General features: G+C 44.1%; 1 protein-coding gene across 1 annotated transcript in view; it reads right to left on the bottom strand.

The window, feature by feature from the left end:
- Window positions 1-13,478, bottom strand: part of RPTOR (regulatory associated protein of MTOR complex 1) — a 329,649-nt gene that overhangs the window by 128,466 nt on the left and 187,705 nt on the right. The window lies entirely within an intron of this gene.

The raw sequence follows: 13,478 nt of genomic DNA, 5'->3' as shown, positions 1-13,478 counted from the left end.
CTTTGCTGCAGAGCCATCCTGGAGGGCTGGGTGGGGTGGAACTAGGGCTGGGGGACTGGCCAGGCATCATCTAATTTGTGTGCACTGACAGGAGGTTGAAGACCATCTCTTCCTGTCAGGGCTACTGGCACATGGCAGGATAGAATCAATGGTCACGAAGAGCGAAAAAGCAACTTAGCATTGGTCGCAGGAGAAATGTAAAGCATTTAATTCACCTGCTTTAAAAATGAAGAACAAATAACCCCCTCTATGAAAAGAGAAGCAGGCACAGAGCAAATACACCCAAAAAACGCATTTCTGCATCACTAGATGGACGTGAAACGTGGAGGAAGGTTGGAGAAGCCAGTGTGCTCATGGGAGGGGATGAATACAAGGACCAGGCCACATTCAGGGCACATGAAGTGAGAGGTGTACAGTGGATGGGTAAGGACGAGGGAGAAAGACAAGGACATAGAGACCCAGAGGTCAGAAGATGACAGACAAGACCATGATGACAGCGTCTGGTGCGCAACTGGCTCCTGACATGTTGGCCCTCCAGCTGGGATGGGGGAACCCTGAGAACCCAGCCCCACGGCTCACGGCTTCAGTGAGCAACACCTTGCTCAGCCACAGAGCAAGTTATATTTCTGGCTGTGGCTGAGCTGGCCAGCGCTCTCCATTCACAGGGCAGCAGAAACACCAATGAGACAGAGCCTGTCTCCCTCGGGCACAAGTGACTGGGCTGCCCAGATGCTCCACAGGGCCAGTCAGTCCATCCGGACAAATCCTCCTGTTTCCTTCCCTATGGGAGAGCTCGGCCCGCCCGCTCCCACACATCACTGCAACCGCCCACAGGCAGCTCTGACAGTGGCTCCACGTGAATCAGGATCGCTCTGTGGATGGAAATGGTTTACAGGAAATGTACCTTCCAGTCCAATTCTGAGGCCTATGCAAACAGGACTGCTCTGATGTTTTTTCCTCTGCAACGTGCTTACGGATTGGACCTCGGCATTTCTATAATGACAGAATAGTCTGTACCAGACTAATCCTTTTGTCAATAACAACAGTAAGCTCTGGGTAAAATATAAAAAGCAACCACTTGAAAGCATCAAAGAGTAAACAAATTCAGGCAGAAAGGGAAGGTACGACCCTTACAAGAAGAGTAACCTCACAAGATCCGCCTTAACCAGTATTTCCCACACGTGCTCCCCAATTCATAAAGCATCAGGGATAGCTCAACTGGAAGGAGATCAGAAGCCCAGAGCTTTGGGGGAAGTCTTAGGAAGGAGGAGCCAAACTCTCCTAGGACCCTGGGCTGACCTGGGCACTGCACAGGCACGGGATCAGACCCCAAGGAGCCCTGGGGACATCAGAGCTGAAGGGTACCGAGCAGAGATTTCCACGCCTGCTCACCAGCAGATGCGCATAGACAGGGACAGCCAGTGCCACACTGGGGAGCTACGAACACCTGGGGCTTTCCACTGTGGGGTGTGGCCTGAGCTACAACCATGGTTCAGGTAACAGAGTTGCACCCCCCCCAAACCAGGAGCAAAGATGACTAGTCCTATAGCCGAGAGACTACAAGGTCAATTAAACCATCTACAGCTAAACAGGAGGAAGTTAGCAGAATCCAGACTTTCTCAGTGTCTCATTCACAATGGAAAGTATTCTAACCTAAAATCAAGAGAAAAATAGTTAATAAAAATAGATTCATTGTTGACCACATTTTGGAATTAGACTTTGTAAAAATAACTTATTAACTGGGAAATAAGTATTATCATAAATCTGCTGGAAATATAAAGTTAAGAAGGAAATTAAAAATAGGGACACTATGCAACTTTAAAATACGCATGATGTGGTATGAGCAGCATGGATGAACCAGTGACTGACAGTCCACAAAACTACATCAGCCTGTATTCATTCCCTTTGCACCAGAACTACATCAGGCAAAATCAGAGACAATAAAAATGGCTCGACAATTCCACAAAGCTGGATATTAGTAATTATAACAATAAACACAACAGCTGGCAGACGTTTAGTGCTGACTACATTGTGCTGGTTGCTGGAGCTCATCAACAGGCTGGGCCACTTTTGACTCCTCTCTGTCTGACTTGCTCTTTCCGAACTGCGGGGGAGTTACACAGCGCCTGACCACTGCTCACCGCCTGCCTGCTCACCCTCCAGGCCAGGGTTTCTCAGTTGGGCACTAAGGACACTGGGGCCAGATCATTCTTTGCTGTGGGGGTGGCATCCTAGCCTATACCCATGAGATGCCAGCAGCACCCCATCCCAATTGGGACAACCAAATAGGTCTCCTGACGCTGCCTTATGTCCTTCACCTCCTGAGGACACAACCCCAGGCCAGGACCCAGCATCCCTCATATTTTCCAGAACAGCCTCTCTGCTTCCTTTCTTGCCTGTGCTCCCTACTTCTCTCCCAGGAATTCTCTACCAGGCAGCCAGAGCGAGCCTTTTATGAGGAAATGCGGGGATAACTCATTTCATCTTGACCCTCCAGAGGCTTCTTGCCATGCAGGATGAAATGCAGCATGCTTGCCTAGCCTCCCAAGGCCCTGCCCTGGGCTTCCAGTCACTGCTCTGACTTTACTTCCTCACTCTCACTCTGCTTAACCAGTTCCAGTCACCCAGACACACTTTCTTCTCCTTCCATCTGCCAGGCACAGCCCCACCTCAGGGCCTTTGCACAGGTTGCTCCCTCTTGCCCCAAACTGGAAGGTTTACTCCTTTGTTTTACTCAGATTTCTTCTACCTTCGCTGACCAGCCTAAGAAAATAGCACCTTCATTCTCTACTCGTGTACTGTGCTTTTTAAAAATAGCATTTCTTGCTACCTTAATATATATTTGGATTGCTTGTCTTCATCATAGAAGACAAGCTCAGTGAGGACAAGGACTTCTTTCATTGTGTTCATCAGTGTGTCCCGAGTACTTAGAAGGCTGCCCTAACATACAGTTTTAATACTCCATAAATGGTCACCAAGTGAATATGGTATAAGATTGATTCCTAATATTTCATATATCTTTTTTTCCTGTTGCTCTTGCAAGTGACTGGCTTCAAGATTTTTATGAAGAACAAATTAATGGATGCTAAAAAGAAAACTCAACTCTGTAACTTTGTAGTGTCATATAACTGCTGGATGCTATTGTTTCTGAGAATGGAAATATACTAATTTTTTTTCCAATTAGAAAAAATCCCATACATTTATCATAAGAATTAAAAGTATAGAAAATTACAAGTGAAAATTACCCCCAAATCTAAGATAACAATTAACACTTTTATATTTACCTCTTACAGAAAACTGAACCATGCTGATTTATTTTGTGCTGGGATAAAATAAAATCAGTCCCTGGAAGAGCCCAAACAATACAGACGATGGGAAAGTGGAGTTGGTCCTGCAGCCCAACCCCACTGCCGACTGCCCCTCTGCATTGACTGTGCCTAGCACACATGTACAGTCAACATCTACACTTGGGTTTTGTTTAGCTTTTGTTTCTTACCATAAGAGAATCTGCCATACACACTACAGCTTTCCCCTCACCCCCAGTATTTTCCAACATTCAACAAAGTTGAAAGGATTTTAGAGTTAAGCTCCTGGATCCCACCACCTAGGCTCCACCATCAGCATTTGATTACATTTGCTTTATCACATTTCTGCTTCTCCATCCATCAGTGCATCTCATTTTTCATGAGACAGAGGAAGTGGTATACTTACTTCCCTTTAAATTCTTCAGCACACAAACCAACGTTCAGTATTTGCTCTTTGTTTTTTAACTTTTGATGTAAAATTACATATAATGATGTGCACACATCTTTAACTGTTCATTCACTGGGTTTTGACAAATGCATGTGCCTGTGTACCCAAGCTGCTACAGGGACTTCTACCAACATCCCAGGGAATTTTCTTTAGCCCTTTCTCAGCCAATTCCTACTTCCTCCCATTGCCCCCAGGGGCAAATACTGCTCTGATTTTTCCACTGATTTTTACTCCTCGGTTCTAGAGTTTCATATACAAGGACTCATTGAGTACGTACTTTTGTATAAGACCTCTTCCAGTCAGCATGATGCTTTAGGTATTTATCCATGCTTTTGCTGGTTTCATGAATTTACTCTGCTCCCCTGCTGACTGGTATTCCATTATATGAAAAGATTGTCGTTTATACATATGTTCTATAAGTTGTCCTTGTATATATCATGGACAATACAAAAGCTGATGCACAGAACACTGTTTCTCATGAACATGAGTGTGCTGTCCTCAAGATGTATTTGTAGCAATGGAACTGCCTGATGAATGGGGGCCCCTATTGAATGACCAGCCATTGTCTGATGGCTCTCCAGAGGAAAGTGTCATTTAAGGTCACATCAAAGCTGAATATATCCACTTTTTAACTTCTGGAAAATACTGCGTTTATCAACATAAAAGAAAAACAACCCTCGTTCCTACTGATAGGTGAGAAATGACACATCATTGGAATTGCTTTGATTATTATTGAGGTTAAATACGAGCTAATAATTTTTCCGGTTCTTTGTATTATTTTTTGGCTTATTGCCTGTTTATGCCCTTCTTGTCTTATTGATTTTAAAGTGTTTTACACATTAACAAAACTGAGGGTGGCTTTGTTATATATTACACAATTTTCCCCCAATTCATAATTTTTTTAAAGTTTTGTTTTTTGCTTTCTTTGCCATACAAACCTTATAATTAGTATTAAATAAAGCCTATCACTTCCTTTACAGCTTTTTAATTCTAATAATTTTTCCAGTACTTTTGTGTTTTCTTTTTCGCATTTAAAACCTCAGTATATTTGGAATTTATTTTATCATGGTAAGAGGTAAGGATTAGAAAAATTTCAAATGGTTAGCCCTGTGTCCCAAAGAATACTGAGTAATTCACTCTTTTTCCAAATGATAAATTCTTAAATAGATTCTGTTTCTGGAACTGTACTCTGTTCCATTGACTAGAATGTCTGCTCTTTTTCTACCTGAACCTTCAAAATGTATTTTAATAACTAGTAGTTTTCTTTCACAAATCTTATTATTTTTTTAAAAATTTCCATGGGTATTTGTAAACATTTATCCTTCTACTTGATCTTTAAAATCACTTTATCTATATGTGTCAAGTTTATGATTTAATTTATGGAGAATTTATACTCTTAATCTTCTGGCTCTCACCATGCAATAATAATGTGGTCAGTTCCTTCATTTATTCAAACATCCTTTCATATTAATCAGTAAAGTTTTATGAAATTTTCTATACAAATGTCCAATATACTCTTAGCTCATTTATGTTGTGTCATTGTTATCGTTGCTACTGTGAATCAGATTTATCTTCCTACCCCAAATTTCCTTGTTATTTTTAATATATAAAAAGGATAACAGTTTTAAGGAAATTGTAAAGTATATCATATATGAAGAGTATACAAGATACAGATGTGAGTTTAAGGACTAATAAAGTAAATGTAAGCACCACCCAGATTAAGAAATAGCACATTACAAAATCTAAAAGGTCCCCTGTGTCCACACCATGGTATCTGCTACCATCCCTTCCCCAGAAGTAGCCTGGACTTTTATGGTTTATAGTATTGATCTATGTTCACTTAGTAATCAGTCACTTTGCTGAATGTTCATGTTATTGCTAATAATTTTTCAATGGTTTTTATTGTGTAAAGTTAAAATTCAGACCAGACATAAATAATGCGAATTTGCCTTCTCTTTAGAATATGTATACTTTCACTTTGGTTTTGCACCTAATTATTATATTGACTAGCATTTCCAGAAGTTGTTGAATGAATCACACTTAGTATACATCCCCGCTTTGTTCTCATTACATTAATGAAACAGTATCGAAGCATTAGTGCAGGACGATAGTTGAGAAGAAAATTTCTCTTATGTAAATGAAGTATTCTTCTATTTTTATTATAAGGTTTTATTAAAATTCATTTTTAATTTTATCAAGTAACTATTCTCCTCTCACCTATTAAGATGATGAATTATATTAATAGGCAGCCTAATAGAAAGTCATCAGAGCAGTCCTGGAATGATTCTCACTTGGCCAAAGTTTTTTGTGCTTTTATTATACTGCAGGATGCTAAGTGCTAATATTTCATTTTGAATTCATCTGCATTGTGTGTCTATGTATATGTGTGCGTGTGTATTAATATCTGCATGTGTATACACACTGCATTTGTCAGGTTTGGTACCTCAGTCGTGGTAACTTCATGAGAAGAAAGAGAAAACTTATACTTATTGAAATATGGCTTATGTTTACACATTGCTTTGTTACCAAGTGTTCTAGTCCATATTTTAAGGATAATTATCTGCATGTTGAATCTTCACCGTTTTAGTTTTCTCGCTTCTCATTATTTTTTTACTGCTTTCTGTCTCCTGTATTTCTACTTCTGACCAATTTTAAAGTCACAAACTTTAGAACTAAATTTGATTTCTTAAACTTTTTCTTTCTCTTTGCTGGTTCTCTTTGCATCTTGATGTAATGTTTTGTCAATCTCAATATTTATTCATTTTTTTTCAGAGACCATTCTTCTGTAACTTCATTGAGGATACAAAGTGCATGCTGTCTCCTTTCTGGAGCTCCCTTTGACCACAACTGAGTTTAAGCTGATGAGGTGATTCAGGGTGGGAGCTGGTCACCAGAAGGACCAAACACTGGATAATAGATGGCAACTTCCAGCCACATGCTGACCTCCAACCTCTGACCTCAGGAGGGAAGGGGGCTAGAGACTGAGCTCTACAAAGAATCTTGAACAAAGGGATTCAGAGCGCTCGCAGGTTGGTGCTCTGTGGAAGCGGAGTGCCTTTCGCTCTCTCCCACGCACAGGTGACCCTGTCCTCCAGCGAGAAAGACGAGCTCTCAGCGCTCCCTGTGCAGGTTTGGCCTAGCACCTGGGTCAGAGCTGGGAGAGCCAGGGCAGGAAAAGACCCATGGGACCGGATCCCCACTATGAGTGTTATTCAAGGTTTCTGATTTCAGTCCCAAAAGTGCTGTCTGCTTTCTGGAGTCCTCAGGTAGCTGCGTTCTGAGCAGAGGCTGTACTGAGCATGGCCATGTCCTTCTCAGGGGCTGGCATTGGGGTTTCCATTGACGGTGATGCCGAGGAAGCTTCACAGATAAGACTATTTTAACCTAGTCCTTCTGAACGTGAAAGTGCACTGCCAGAGATGTCAGGCTTTTAAGGAGTTTTGGGAGACAGCCCAAAGTGGCAGTACACTATTAAAATAAGACAAGCAAGTTCCTTGACATTTCATTTAATCCAGCAGGTTAAAAAAACAAACAAAAAACCTACATGAAATAGTGTGTCGATTATCTGGTATTTGAAGCTAAATTTAAAAGTATGCCATGTGTATTATTAGGAGAAAAAAGGCAGAAGAGACTTTTCTAATTTATAACCTTTAAATAGCTATCACTTTTAAATGTACAGAACTCTCCTCAGGAGCTTCTAGGCCAGTAACCAGGACAAGATACAAATGAGGTTCACGAGTCAGCTGTCTAAGCTGCTGTCAGCTTCAGAAGCAAGCCAGCTAAAGGGAAAACTAATTATTTCATTAGACAGAGAAACGCACACCATCACCTCATCTGAGTTTCCTGCCAAAGGACGGAAGCTGACCCCACTTGTCTCGTTCCGAAGGCCAGAGCCTCAAGGATATCCCAGGGGTTCCTTAAGTATTTGCCCGGTGAAAGCAGAAAGAACTTTCAAGGGAACAGTGCTAACTCCACAAGGGTGCCTTCACTTTGGTTCAGAAGAGATGAAAAGGTCAAGACAATTGCAGTCATAAGAAAACAGTTTTTTGTTTTTTTTTTTAAATTTTATTTTATTTTTAAACTTTACATAACTGTATTAGTTTTCTAAAAAATGCGTATTTAAGTATTGGTGGGTAGATAGCATTATGTCTGTAATTTACTAAAAATAGCCATAAAAAGAAAATGATAGAGCAAGTAACAATTTTAAGATTTGGGGTGATGAGTACAAGGGAGTTTGCTTTATTATTCTCTTGACTGTTGTGCAGAATGGCTGAAAATTGCCCTGTAATGAAAAGTAAGTGGAGAGAGAAAGAGAGGGTCAAAGCAGGTGATCCTATGTCTATGAGTCAATGTCAGGAAACTGTTCCAAGGAAAGATCTAATTTCTCAAAACTTGAGCAGTTTGTTTCTATTTTTGAAGAAAGTCAAGATGTGAAGAGTGGCTCCCAGCCCCTCCCAGCCCAGCTCATCCCCACGGTCGTTAGCAGTGAAGCCCCAGCACTGACTGGCGAAGGCAGAAAGCAACCCACTCTCTTCAAAGGGCAGCTCTCTTCCACAGAGCTCATGCTCATGACCCCCAACCACAAGCCACAGGAAAGAGACGGAGCACACAACAAGCTTCCATGTGTTTCTTCCCAACTTTCCGGGGCCTGTTTCCATGGAATTCACTGGGTAAAGTTAGAATTCTGCTTGTTCGGGACAGCCTCACGTGTTCCAGCCTTCTCAGCCTGATTCAGATCTTAAGTTGTAATTTTACCTGATAAGCTGAAAACAAGACTGTATTTACCCCACTCCTCTCACTCAATAACCCCTCCGTGAGCCCCACTGCATAGTTCTGATTTAGCAGGCGTCTTCATGAGCCGGCAGAGCTGAGGAAAGGCTGAGAGGCGGTGGCGGAGCCTGCCGTCCCCTGGGAATGTGGTTCTCTAGTATTTATATTAATATAAAAGGAAAACAGGGCTGAAAGACTGAAGGGAGTGTTTGCCAGTAAACACACCTGTTTACTCTCATACAGAGCAGCTGGGCCCTCATCTGTCCTTATCTAGGATGTAGGATGGCCCCAAAGCAGACCCAGAAAGTTAAATTTATGTAAAAATTAAATGATTCTTTGAAATTCAAGAGCCAAATACTAATTAAGTTACACTCTTCCATCATATTTATTATTATCTTTTTCTTGCCGCTGGATGGGCTCTTTCTGTATTAAGAAACTACGTTCTTGACCCCCAATCTTCTGTCTACATTCGAAAGTTCACTCTGGGGGTCAATTTACGCCCGTGTGCACAAGGATGAAGAAAATCGAGGTGAACAGAGGCCACCCCTACCCCAGTGATGAGGAAGGTGGTGCTGTAGCACCAAATTCTGTACCACCTATCATTCAAGTGACAACTTCCAGAGAGCTGACCCTATTTAAAAACACAGGCCCATGATACGCTGAGAGCAGCAGTGCCTGTGAGCTACACGGCGACCTGCGTGGATCATTTTAGAACCAGTCAGTCCCCATTACAGAGAACTGAAGCTGATGTCACTGCAGAACTCTGAAGTCCCGGCACGTCTGGTGGCCCCGAGCCAAGTCCTGATTCTTCTCCAGATACAAGTGAGAGGAGGAATCGGCTGGAAGGAATTTTAAGCAGGACTGGAGACCAAGATGAGCCATGCAGTGTCACACTCCTTCCACGATCAAAAGATACAAACAACCCCTCCAGCGCGTTACAGACGCTTTATTGAAATAACGCAGACATTCATTTCTCTTCCTGCCTCTGTAACCAGCAGACGACTCCCTGCCCTGGAGAGCTGGGGGCTGGGTTGGAAATTCAAACAATGGTCTTGTGCATGCCCAGTCAGTTCAGACCCGGTCACTGGGCTCCCATCATGGGAGAACTCGCACTTCTCAGCTGCAGCCCACTTCCCACTCGTCAAGTGCATGGCAAAACCCATGCTTAAAAATGGCCACAGCAGAGCCTCTTTGGAATAAGCCCCAGGTGTTTTAAACCTGGGAGGTTCTTACTGTTAAAAAATTCTTCAATCTCTGACTCAGTCCCTAGGTTTAACACCTAAATGATTCCTGGGAGGAGAACACAACATGGAAAAGAGGCAACAGGTTTGGTATTTTAGGACAGAAGCTGTGAGCTGAGCCGATATTATGTGATGGGAGATGTCTGGGTAACCCTGAGCAACCCCCCTTCCACACCCCTCCAACCTCAGCCTGCCCAGAAGCATCTCCAGGGATTCAAGGAAGATTAAGATCAGGATGAAGTCATTAATGAAGTAACTTCCGTGGTCAGACAGCTTATACATTGGCTATTATTATTATTATTATTATCCCTACTTCATGTGGGAGAAAGCTGAGGATCAGAAGGTTCTGAAATCACCCAGTGACAAGGCCAAGCATACAGACATGTGCCACGGCGTTCCCATGGGGACTAAGGCCACTAGACCCAAACTCCCAAATAATGTACCTTGTACTCCTCCTGACAATTCAATGCATCGTCTCAAACTCGATCAGGGAAAGCAGAAAGAAAAGAGGATACAAGTGTAAGATGAAAGCTTATAAAGAGAGAGACTCCTTCAGCCGTGCAGGGAAGGCCACAGGCAGAGTGGAAGCCACCAGGCAGGGTGAGTGGTCCAGTCATAGGCTCTGGAGAGAACTGACTGGAGTGCCTGGACATCCCTGTGTAACAGGTAAAATACAGGCAACAGAGAAGTAGCTTAAACAGCAAACAAATGAGAGGTGTGCACATCTCAGGTCTGGTTTTAGTTCAACCTGTGCTCATCAATAAAGGCCAACAGCCTTGCAGGAATACTAGAGCCAAGTCTCTCCTTCCTGGGCTTCCTAGGTGGTGCTAGTGGTAAAGAATCCACCTGTCAATGCAGGAGATGCAAGAGACAGGTTCAGTCCCTGGGTCAGGAAGATCCCCTGGAGTAGGAAACGGCAATCTGTTCCAGTATTCTTGACTGGAAAGTCCCATGGACAGGAGAGCCTGGTGGGCTACAGTCCATGGGGCCACAGAAAGTCGGACACGATAGAGTGACTGAGCACTCCTGCCTGCCTGGACCACAGCTGACAGGCCAGCTGCACAAGTTTGGCCTTGTTATTGTTGAGTCGCTAAGTCGTGTCTGACTCTTTGCGACTCCATGGACACAGGCTCCCCTATCCTTCACTATCTTCCGGAGTTTGCTCAAATTCATATCCATTGAGTTGGTGACGCTATCTAACCATCTCATCCTCTGGCGCCCTGTTCTCCTGCCTTTGATCTTTCTCAGCATGAGGGTCTTTTCCAAAGAGTTGGCTCTTTGCATCAGGTGACCAAAGTATTGGAGCTTCTGCTTCAGCATCAATCTTTCCAATGAGCATTCAGAGTTGATTTCCTCGCAGTCCAAGGGACTCTCAAGAGTATTCTTCAGCACCACAATTCGAAAGCATCTTTGGCTCTCAGCCTTCTTTATGGTCCAACTCTCACATTCGTACATGGCTACTGGAAAAATCATAGCTCTGACTATATACTTTTGTTGGAAAAATGATGTCTCTGCTTCTTAATATGCTGTCTAGGTTTGTCATAGCTTTCCTTGGGCTACAGCCTATGCAGTTGTCTTCCTCAGGATTTAAATCTTCCTGGTTTTTAGGTCTCCTATTTAAAGTTGGACCAAATTTGTATAACCAGCCCCATCCTCTTCCTGTCCCTTCTAACACCTAAGCTCTCCCTATGTGCTTTTCTGCACTCATATCTCCAATCACACCAAGGAAAAGGAAACACCCCAATACGCTTCTGAACATTAATAGCACCAACATGATTTTAATTCTTATGATAAATATCAATTAAGTATACTCTGATAAGCACCCGCTATCCCAGCTGCTTTATGAACCGTGAGTCTGTGCCCATTAACTTAGCAGCAGGTGGACACAATAACATTACTGATCTGAGGACTGTGTGGGGACAGCCACCAGGCCAGGGTGGGTTTCCCATGCAGACCAAGCCTGGCAACGCTGGGTCAGGTGCAGGGCAGGAAGCCCAGCCATTCCATCAGCTTCCCAGGGTTCTCACAGAATTAAATCCACCAGAAAAACAGTTCCCGGGGATGGAGGAGCACTGCTGAGAAACTGAGCCAACTCCTGGCATTCTGGCAGCAAATGAGTGAATTCAGGTTGATTTTCCAATTACCTTTTAGATGAAATTGAGTTCTTTAACATACCAAATACACAATTTGTCCTTGGACTCCCAAGCCAGGTAGGAAGCTTGGAAATCACTCCACGAGGGTGTTCATTGAGTCACTCTAGCTGAGTTAACCTACTTGTCTCATGGGTTCTGGTTTAGGTGTCAGGTCAGTGGCCGTGGGAGGGTAACGTTCAGCCTCTGAACTCTCAATTGTTTCCTCTCTGAAAGATATCTCCTTCTAGTCTACAAATGTTTGCCTATTAAAAACAAGAGGAACATTAAAAAAGCAACTAACTTAAAGCCAACATCCATTTCCTAAGTGATACATCTTCCCCTGAAAAGAGCATCTGATCCTCAGCCCCTCACTTCCTTAACACAGTTCACACCTGTGTGGCCTTCCCTTTCTCAAAGTAGCCCCATGCCTTCTGGCTGTTTCTGCCTTGGGTGACCGAGGACTTCTTAACTAACTTCAAGGCCTCTCCCAATCCTCAATCCCAAAGGGTTGCCAGAGGGTGTGGGGGTCTGGCTGCCCTCTCCCCTCACTTCCTCTGGCCAACTTTCTTGCTATATTTGGACTTGAAGAACCCAGCACATCCTCAATGAGCATCCTCAACCACACTGAAACCCTGGTGATGGACCCCAGTGAAACAACTCCTTCAGGAGGAGCTTGTCTCATCTCACACAACTGCGGAAGCCTCCTGAGCCTAAAACAAAGTGACAACTGATCCTTCCGGAGTCAGCAAGGACCCCACCCTCCCCACCTGACAGAGTCCAGCTCTACTCTCTTCCTTCCCTCCCGGCCCTCAGATCTCCTCTACCTGGAAAGCCTCCATCCCACTCCACCCCCGCCTCCCCTTTTTTTAGTAGGAAGAAGGCATCAGAAGGCCCTGAAAAGCCTTTATGAGTCACGTCGGCAAACCCTGCTGCTCTCCGCTTGGGCAGTGGGTGGGGCTAGGGAGCGGCTAGCTGGAAACGCCCAGGTGTCTTGAGTTTGCCCACACCCACTTGGGAGCCACTGCTACAGCCACCTCCAGGTCTTGCCCACCCCAGGAGTGCTCTGTCGGGTGTGGGTCTGTGCCTCTGGACGCCCGTTTCCAGTGGCACCCAAGTAACTCTATTACTGATCCACGTATATGTCTCCCGAATCAGCCATCGTGCTCCTGCAGGGGAGAGAACAATCCATCTCACTGGCTTTGGAGATGGGACCCTCGACCTGGCACCACACCCCTGGAACAAGATCCTATGGAACAGTCCACCTTCCAGCTGCAATCCACGGCTCCATACTCCACTGCTTTGCAGTCACCCATCTTCCCTCAGGCCTCAGGGTCCCCAACACATGGGATGCTCTGCTACCACAGAGACCAGCAGTGACCATCAACTCAGGTGCAGCCTCCTCTTCCTCCTTTGAGTCAGACTTTATGATCCCCACCCCCCAGGAAGATGCTGGCTGCCTCCACAGTGAGCAGAGGAGTCTCATCCTCTTCTCCACCCCTAAGAGGTGGAGAGGAGGTATGTCTCTTTAGCAGATGGGGGCTTGGATCTCACAAATCTTTATAATTTAAGTACTTATAAGGCT

The sequence above is a fragment of the Bubalus kerabau genome, chromosome 4 (genome assembly GCF_029407905.1).
Source record: "Bubalus kerabau isolate K-KA32 ecotype Philippines breed swamp buffalo chromosome 4, PCC_UOA_SB_1v2, whole genome shotgun sequence".
NCBI classification, from domain to species: Eukaryota; Metazoa; Chordata; class Mammalia; order Artiodactyla; family Bovidae; genus Bubalus; species Bubalus kerabau.
Note: the sequence above shows the minus strand (reverse complement) of the source record. Positions and strands in the feature narration are given on the sequence as shown.